Raw genomic sequence first — 9075 nt, forward strand, 5'->3', positions numbered from 1 at the left:
TTCATTATTTTCAAGACAAAGTTTTCCTACTTCAGCCAGCAAGAAAACATTCCCAAGTCCCCATGGGTGGGTCCTGGGGTTGGGTGTGACGTTGTGTGGACCAACTGACACCGTCCCACCACGTGCTCCAGAATAGCATGCATCCAGAAGAGCAGGTTGGGCTCTTGTTTGGACAGTCTGAGCCCAGCTCATGTCTGCAGAGATCCCTGCAGAGGAAACCACCCCCGAGGGAAAAGGTGAGCCAAAAGCTTATGATTGTGTGCCTTCGCCAAGGCAAGAAATTCCAAAGGGCCTCCCTTATTGGAGCCGTTGGATACACGGAATGAAAAAAATATACAGAGAGCAAAAGACAGGTTCAGATCAGGCTATTTCTGGGGTGGTAAGGGCCTTGTTCTCAACCACAGTGCTGGCCCCCAGGGAACCTCTGGCAGTGTCTGGAGAGTCTGCTGGGGAAAAGCTCAGATACTGCTCACCACCTCACCATGCACAGGGCAGTGTCCCACAGAATCAGCCAGCACAGAATGTTGATAGGCCAAGGTTGAGAAACCCTGCTCTCCACCATCAGGGGATGCTGGAAGGAGGTAGGGGCGTTGCTTATCTTCATGTAGATTGAAAGGTGAAGTCCTTGCCCCAGCTGCTCAGGTTTTTGAGTGCCTAAGCCAGCTGGCACTAGGGCTTAGTCTAAGAAAGCAAGGACAATAAGGCAGCCTTCTCAATAAAGCCACGCTGCTTGGGCCCAATGTCTTCTATGCCTGCTGAGCACTTTGGGGCTTGTCTGGTGTATCTTCACATATTTGGAATTAGTAAAACATACCACCAAATTCCTATGCATCATCAATTGCCCCGTTTAACAGATGGGGCAGACGAAGATACCATGAGGGCACCTAGCTTTGTGAACCGCCTCTAGCCCAGGGATGGGCGGGAGCAGTGCACTCAGGCCACTCCCATTCAACAACAACCTCATCCCCCCTGCAAAGAAAAGGGTCCATGGCATGATTACTCTGCTGCTAAGTGTTCTGGCTCTCTTTATTGGGTGAAGCCATTGCCAAGGCCAAGGACCGGCTCCAGAAAGAGAAGAGGTATGAATCCGGAGGACCAGTCAACATAAAAGAGCTGACATGCACATCAGTTCCCCAGCCAAAGGTCTGTAAGCGCTGGAGAAGGAAGGCCTAAGCCATCTTTTCTTAAAAGGAAAACGTTTAACGATAGACCAACGATTGAAAGCATCCTTGCAACGAGGAGTGAGCATTCTTTCCTTCTAATTAGCTCAGGAAAGCAGGCGGTGCACTCTGTCTCCTCCTCGCACCCCAGAGCCACTGCAGAATCGATAGATAATTTATGTGTTGCCTTTTCCAGCACACAGGACCCACAGTAACACACATGCTCTCTTTCTGTCTTAGCTTGGGGTGGTGCCTTTGTCTGCTGCTCACATACACTGCCCCCCAGGAGCTTCTATTTGTTTCTGAGGCTGCGAGCTGGCCGATGGCCAAACTGGCCACGGGCTCCCCAGGGAAAACCTCCCCTGAATCAGTGAGGGGCTTAATGCCCTGAGACACATTGATGAATGGGATACATAACTGCCTTTAACAAGCAGAAAAAACAATACCGCTTTGGTCATTTAATTGATTTAAACAAATCAACAGCCTGGATACCATTAAAATAAACTCAATTTGCTCACCAGTGAGAGGAGGAAATTGGGACTCTAGTATCCATTTACTAGTGCATGGAGCTCTTGCTTTTGAACGGAAGCCAAGAAAATAAATATGGGGGCCCAAAATGGCTGAATAAATTCGGTAGAGTTGATGGTGACAGTTTTCCAAATATACAAGCACGACAGAAGCCTCTTGGTGCTGGGCAATGGCTAGAGAGGCTTTTCTCCAGCCACAGGGAAGAAGGGCTAGGCGGTCCAGGGATGTGGCGTGTTCCCCAGGATCTCTTTAGCAAGTATCTCCACCAACCGTTGGACAAAGAAGGCAGGAACATAGGTTTGCAGGGAGCTGGGAGGTCCCCACATTACTTCCCTCAAGAGAAAGCCAGCTCAGGAGTTTAGCAGTCAAAGGTGCATGTCGGGTCTGCCCCCAAACCACCCACACGAATGACCCAGACTGAGAAAGACTGAATGATTCAAGATCTACTGCCCACCAGTCTACTGGGAGTCTGGTTTGCAGGGGTTTTTTCCCCTTTAAAGAGAGACTTTTAGATAGGCTCTGGGCTTTACTCCTGGGCGTTAGCTTCAGAAGCAAGGGGTCTAAGAAAGCATGACAGGCTCCTTTAGGACAGTGTCCTCAACCAGGGCGGACATTGCTGCCCCCACAGCCCCCTGAGGAGACATCTGGACTTGATGGTCATTGCAAGCCAGGGAGGAGTGTGCTGCCTGCATCGGATGTGTGAAGGCCAGGGATGCTGCTACGTCACACGCATAAGACAGCGTCCCCACAGCAAGGAATGATCAGGCCCCAGATGTTAACAGCGCCCACACTGAGAGGCCCTGCTTTAGGGGATTTATAGTTTGCCTCCTTTCTGCAGAGGGTAATTTCAAATGGGCTGGATGTTGGCCATTCAAGACATCTGGTCTGCCGTGGTTGGCTCCCAGGACTGACCCACATAGAGTCTTCCCTAAAATAGCAACTTGGTCAGGGGGCAGTCGCGACATCCCAGGAAGGGACGTGTAGTCTCCATTTTCACTGTTTTGTTGTTGTTTGTTTATTTGTTTGTTTAGTTTGGTTTTGCTTGTGGGGTTTGGGTTTGTAGCCTGGATTATTGGTTTGCTGTGGCTGCTGGAGCAAAGTACCACAATCTGGGTGGCCTAGAACAAAAGGAAATTATGGTTCCACAGTTCTGGAGTCCAGATGTCCAAAATCAAGGTGTGGGGAGGACTGTGCTCCCTCAGAAGGTATAGGGGAAGGATCTGTCCCGGGTTGTGTCCTGGCTTCTGGTAATTCCTTGGCTTGTGGCAGAAATCCGATGTTCCCACGGTGTTCTCTCTGTGTGCACGTGTGTGTGTGTGTGTGTGAGAGAGAGAGAGAGAGGGAATCTGTGTGCAAATTTCCCCTTTTTATTAGGAACCAGTCATTTCGGTTTAGGGCCCCACTCCACTCCAATATGATTTTCTCTTAACTTGCTCTAGCTGCAGTACCCCTATTTCTTTTTTTTTATGCTTATTTATTTTTTTAGAGAGAGACAGAGACAGAGACAGAGCATGAGTGGGGAGGGGCAGAGAGAGAGGGAGACACACAATCCGAAGCAGGCCCCATGCTCTGAGCTGTCAGCACAGAACCCAAAATGAGGCTTGAACTCACGAACTGTGAGATTATGACCAGAGCCAAAGTCGAATGCTTGACCAACTGAGCTCCCCGCCCAGGCACCCCTGCAGGACCCCTATTTCCAAATAAAGTCTCATTGTGAGCTACTGGAGGCCAGGACTGGACCCTGTGAATTTGGGTGGGACACAATTCAGCCCAGAACATTGGAGAGTCATAGGAAGATGCCATCCCTAGTCTGAAACCTGATCCCCCTTCCTTGTTCTGTATCTGCTCTAAGAAAGAGTGGGGGGCTGGTGAATGAATCCAGAAGGAGGTCCCAGCTCCTTCTCCTCCCGCTATGATGCTAGGGGCTGGTCCAGGGAAGACAGGACCACTGGTGGCACCATATTCTCGTTCTGTGGCAGCTGGGTTTCCAAGTAGAAACTTGGGCTCCTGAGGGATATGCAGTTTCCCTTTTAAAGTCACCGTCCCCAGAATAGTGTTTTTGTTTTGGTCTCAGGTTGCCACACAAAGGTGAAGCAGCTGCCGTGGTTGGATGCTGTCATAAAACTTAGAAAACAAGGTGGTTCTGAATACGTCATTCTGCACAGGGAGCAGCTGCCAGTGCAGAGACGTGCCTCCCTCACCCCCACCCGTGTTTGCATCTGTGATTCTTTATTTCCTCTCACTCTGTCCCCGATGTTCTGAGCTCCCCATCCAGCTCCTGCACACTCCACCCTGCAGCATCGTGCCCCATTAGGATCTGCCGCACCAATCAAGGGAAGAAGGCAAACACTTCTGGCAACTTTGCCCGTCATCCAGGGGGCTCGTGCCCACGTTTCTCCCCCGCTCACCTCTGGCAAGAGTCTGGGCATGGAAAGGACCCGCTCCTCTCGGATCTGCCCAGACTCTGCTTGGCACTCCCTCGTCTCCACAGCTGTCTGTGCTTCCTGTTAGGCTGTGAACTTGGCAGAAATGATGCCGCCACATCTCTGGCCTTTCAGGCTATGCTTCTCCAGGCTTCCAGGGTTTGGGGAGGGGGGTTGAAGGCGCCAGAGCAGGAGGCAGGGGCGGGATGGTGCAGAGCGAGCCTGCACGTGAGCTGCCCTGGTTCTTGTTCCGAGGCTTCCTCCCCTTCCCAGGAGGCTCCTGGAGCTCTCCTTGGTGCTGGAGATGCTGAAGTCACTTCGCTCGTTCTCTTTGGCTTGATAACACATCTTGGCAAGAACTAGCCACGTAGATATCTTGCTGATGACAGTCACCCAGAGTGTGGTCTCTGAGAACACTTCCACACAAACAAGGACCTCTGGAACACTACAAGAGCATGAGTTTTTGGTATTGACACTGAATGAGCTACAGATACGGACTAGACCTCCCTAGAACCACAAACCACCTCCAACCGGTCTCATTAATACCAGCAGGCTTGGTGGGGCTTGTCATCACCGAAAGCAGCTGAGTCAGGAGAGCACCCGAGCATTAAGAAAACGCCTCATCCTTGTTTTATAGAAGTCTTTGTTCTGTGTTGAAGTGGTTCAGTCTGTGACTCAGGTTGTCTTGCAACCTCCCCAGTCAGCAAGGAGCCCTCCACCCCTATTATGCTATATTGCTTTGGGTCATGGAGGGAAAAAACAAAGAAGTGTTATCGTGAGCTGAGCTCTGTTCTTCCCGCGAGAGAGGAAGTCACACCACAGTCGCCCCAAGAATGAAGCAGACACCTGATTCCCTAAACCAGACCCCTGCCGGGCTCCCAGACCAGGCACTGTGCGTGAGTAATGGCTAGGGTGTGAACGTCCCTCAGCCCAGGTCCTTATATATGATAACATTATGCAGAAAAATAATGAGAACTATTGAAAGAGGCTGCTCACTTTGGGATTGAATTACCGCTTAAATCAAACTGACGGTGGGCAGGGGGCTTGTGGAATGAAATTAAGGAGGAGGCTGTATTTCAGCTGAGAAGCTGTGGGTCCTTTCCAGGAGAGTGGGGCTCCTCTAAATGAAAAACAACTCTGAGCTCCCGTTCCATTCTCTGTGATTTATCTGAGCCGAGGAGGCTTGTTTGAATGGCTCCAAATGCTATTTTCAAAGAGCAAATGAACATCTCATTCTGGAATCAATGACACAGGAAACAGACTTGGAAGGATGTGGAGCTGGGAGAGAGCACAAGGAGCAGTGGGAGTTCATCTCCCAAGCAGAAGCCCCAGCTCAAGTCAGGCTGGAGGGGCACAAGGAGGGGAGGTCTATGCTCACGGTGGGTTGGAAGTGTGGCACCAGGGCTTGTCCTCTGGATGTCAACAGGCATAGACTTGTCTCCTGTGGTTGGGGAGCATAGGTAGTGCATATGGCCAGGGTCCAAAGGGTGAGGCAGCCAAGGGAATATGAGAGACACCGGCCCAACTCAGACCCAAGTTTTCCCAGCTGGGTCCCACTGGCCCACAGACCACCCTTGTGTTGGACACATCCTACCTGCCTCTTCCCGCCTGTCCAACCCAGGTGGCAGGTGTTTCGCTTACAAATCAGAATTTTCCACTTGTTCTTTTGAAAAGGAGGTCAAAGATGATGTGTCGGTCTTGCTGATGAAGGGCTCTTTTTGACTCCTATAGCCAAGCCTCTGCCAACCTGAAGGTGTGGCTCCCCAAATGAGCAGCATCTTTCAGGGGCTGGCATCCACCTTCTGTGTAATGTTATCACTTAGAACCAAGAAAGCACACGCATGCCAGCGGAGCAACTTGCTGGGGGCAAGGAGAGAAAGAAAGAACTGCCTGGAGGCTGGAGGGCATGAAGGCCTCCAGGGAGACTGGAGCTTCCCCCTCGTCCCTCATGGCGCCACCACAAGAGGGACGGAGCCCTTCCTGACCACAGCACCAAGCACACGTGCTTGCCTCACTTACCCCTTACAAACAACACAAGGAAGGAGACATTAGTGCCACCCCAGCCTTACAGATGAGGAAACTGAGGCAGAGAGAGGTGAGTAACTCGTCCACGGTCACACGGGCTGTCCTGGGCCCAGTGGACCTACTCTATTGCCTACATCCTCGCCACTCTGTTGAGACACCTGCCAAGGAGGCCACTCCAGAATGTCACTTGATGGTGGTGGCTGAGTGGATCTGGTAAAGTCCTCCAGAAGAAAGGTCTTATTCTTCACCCAACATTCCTAGAGGACTGGCGAGTTCTTGCAAGGAGACTCAGTGACAGGTGCAAGAGGGAAACTGAGTCAGATGGAGTCAAAATGCAAACTCCAAGACAGCATGTGCTTCACGCACAGGAGGTTTACAGACGAGTGGGCCTGGGAGACCTGAAGGTCCAACGGGAGTGAGGATGCCACACCCCACCTACTTGGCTCTTTCGGTCACCTGCCTGAGGTTTGCTAGTGAGACATTTGTTGCCCTCCAGGAGCCCAGGAGCTAGCAACCCATGGGAGAAGGAAGGAAAGAAGGGGCTGGGGGGTCAATTCTTCTCCTTTCTTCCCCCAGTGTGTCTCTGGAGAAGCCCTGTCTGACCAAGCACCTCCACTGTGTGTTTTGGGGAGGCTGCAGCCAGCACGGTAACTCACTGCCATCTTGACCTCATTCTCCCTTCCCCCCACCCAACTGTTGCACTTCTAGAATCCACTCCCTCCAATAAAGCATCAGCACATGCTGCTTTCTGAAGAATCCGCATGAAGACAAAGCTGGATCTCAGAGGGAAAGCGTGGCTTCCGTGTGCAGGGGCAGGTGGGGGAAGGCCTCCTAACTTGGTGACAATATTGGGGAGTTTGAAGGACACAAGTCTGCCACCAGAGATTTGGCTGGGGTATAATTTCTATGTGGTTATAGAGGCAAGTCAGGGCCTTGAAGGACGGGTTCAGACATTCAGACTTCATTCTGAGGACCAGTGGGGAACACATTCACTTGTCACACACTGGGTCACCTGGACAAGGGGCTCACATTCAGACCAAATGGCTCTGGTTTTGGAAGGTGTCCCAGGTGAGCCAGATGTCCCCCACTTGGGCAGAATTATTTCTTCAGGTGATGAGGAGCCTTTGGTGCTTTGAGCAAAGGGCTCACATGGACAGAGCAGAATCTGGGGAAAAGGATTTGGGCATTGGTTTGGAGAGAAATGAGATCTAAGCCAGCAGTCAGAGGGGAGACACGGAAGCAGTCAGCCAGGGGGAAAGGCCATCTGAGGCAGAGCCATGGCCCAGGGGGAGCGCCCATGGGAGGAACAGCCATCTAGGGTGCTTGCCAGGAAGCTAGCTGTCTGTGCTGGAAATGTCCACACACGAGGCTGCTTCAGCACAGACCCCATAGGTGATGGGGTTGGATGGGGTGGAAGGGGTGGTCCTGGAGTAAACAGATACCGGGGACCCAGCAAGGCCCATTGTCCCAGACTGTCCCCATGGGGGCCCATTACCCCACCTGTCACCCATCATCTGCTGGTGCTCTGGTCTCTGCCTGTCAGGGGGTGGCCACAGAGAAAGAAGAGACACGTGCCAGTGAGTGACGAAGGGTCTTGGGTGTATTCAGGTGAACAGAGATGGGGGGCTGGAGCAGGGTGTGGGTGTTGCCTGCTGCTGAGGAAGGTGGGGGGGTCACCAAGGCCCCATCAGTGGAGAGCCCCGTTCTCCCCACAGGCCATCCATTCTTCCTCAGAAATGCTTTGCCACCGCCCCTCTCTCCATCCTTCCTGTGTCACCCTGATCAAGCTGTGCCACCCTTCACCCATCCTTACTGGTCTGCCCACCGTCCTACCCCTTCTGCCCGTCACAAAGCTGGCCTCGATATTCTCTGCACAAAAATCTCCAGTGGCTCCAAATACCTTCACAGAGCCTCCAAACTCATTCATTTTCAGTCTTTGTGTTAGTCCTGGGAAACAGCTGGGTTTTCATTTCATCTACTCACCCGGGGAATGCGTACCCTTGAATTCACTTTTTGCCTCACAAAGAGCAGTCCTTTGGAGATCGACAGCCAGGGGAAGTTATATTTTATTCAATAAAAGACAAAGCCTAATTATTTCAGGGGTATCTCCTACCTTCCCCTTGATGGTGGATTCTTCTCAGTTGCACCCAGATTCTCTGGATCCCCTCTCATTATGGTTAGGCCTGTGCTGTGCTCTGGGTGTCTCCTGTCATCTGTGCCCATCTAAGAGCCAACCAAGGGGAAACCCACCATCAAATTAAAAGGACTTCTTCCTTCCCCTTTTAGTAAGGTTTGGGCTCTGGTTGGTGATGGGTGTAAGAACATCAAATGTCATGCGAAGCATACGAATCAACCTGCCAGGCATTGGGAGGGCCTGCACCGGGGACCTGAGAGGGGGAGCCCCCCGTCTGCACTCTTTCCTGGCTGTGTTCCAGAAGCACAGCATGTGCCTGCACCTGGGGTTCTGGGCTGAGCCAGAAAGAGAATATGCCCAAACAGGACCTTACAATGTCAACTTCTGAAAATATGGTGGGGCAATGGCCAGATCAGGGTCATCTCTTTTACTGCTGTAGTCCTTCTGTTGGTATCTCATAAATCCCCCATTTACTCTTCAGACAAGGTGGGGCTATTCCTCCTGTTTCTGACACTTGGGTAAGATAACCCCACACAGGAGAATCAAATGAAGGGGTCTTCAAGGCCTGCTTGCTTTCTGCCAGTGAGAAGCTTCCCTCATCCCTCAAGAGGTACCAGATTGGATGGGCTCATCCCTACCTTTCTAGCCTTTTCATCCTCCTTCCCTACTCATTCCATGCTTCAACTCCAAGGATCAAAGCATTGGTCCTCCAGTGTGCCTTACCTTTGGGTTCCATGCTTCAGCTGTTTGCTCAGCCTAAATTGTCCTTCTCCTAAGAAAAGTCTTTCAGACTCTCCAGGGTACA

The sequence above is a fragment of the Felis catus genome, chromosome C1, assembly GCF_018350175.1.
Source record: "Felis catus isolate Fca126 chromosome C1, F.catus_Fca126_mat1.0, whole genome shotgun sequence".
NCBI lineage: Eukaryota > Metazoa > Chordata > Mammalia > Carnivora > Felidae > Felis > Felis catus.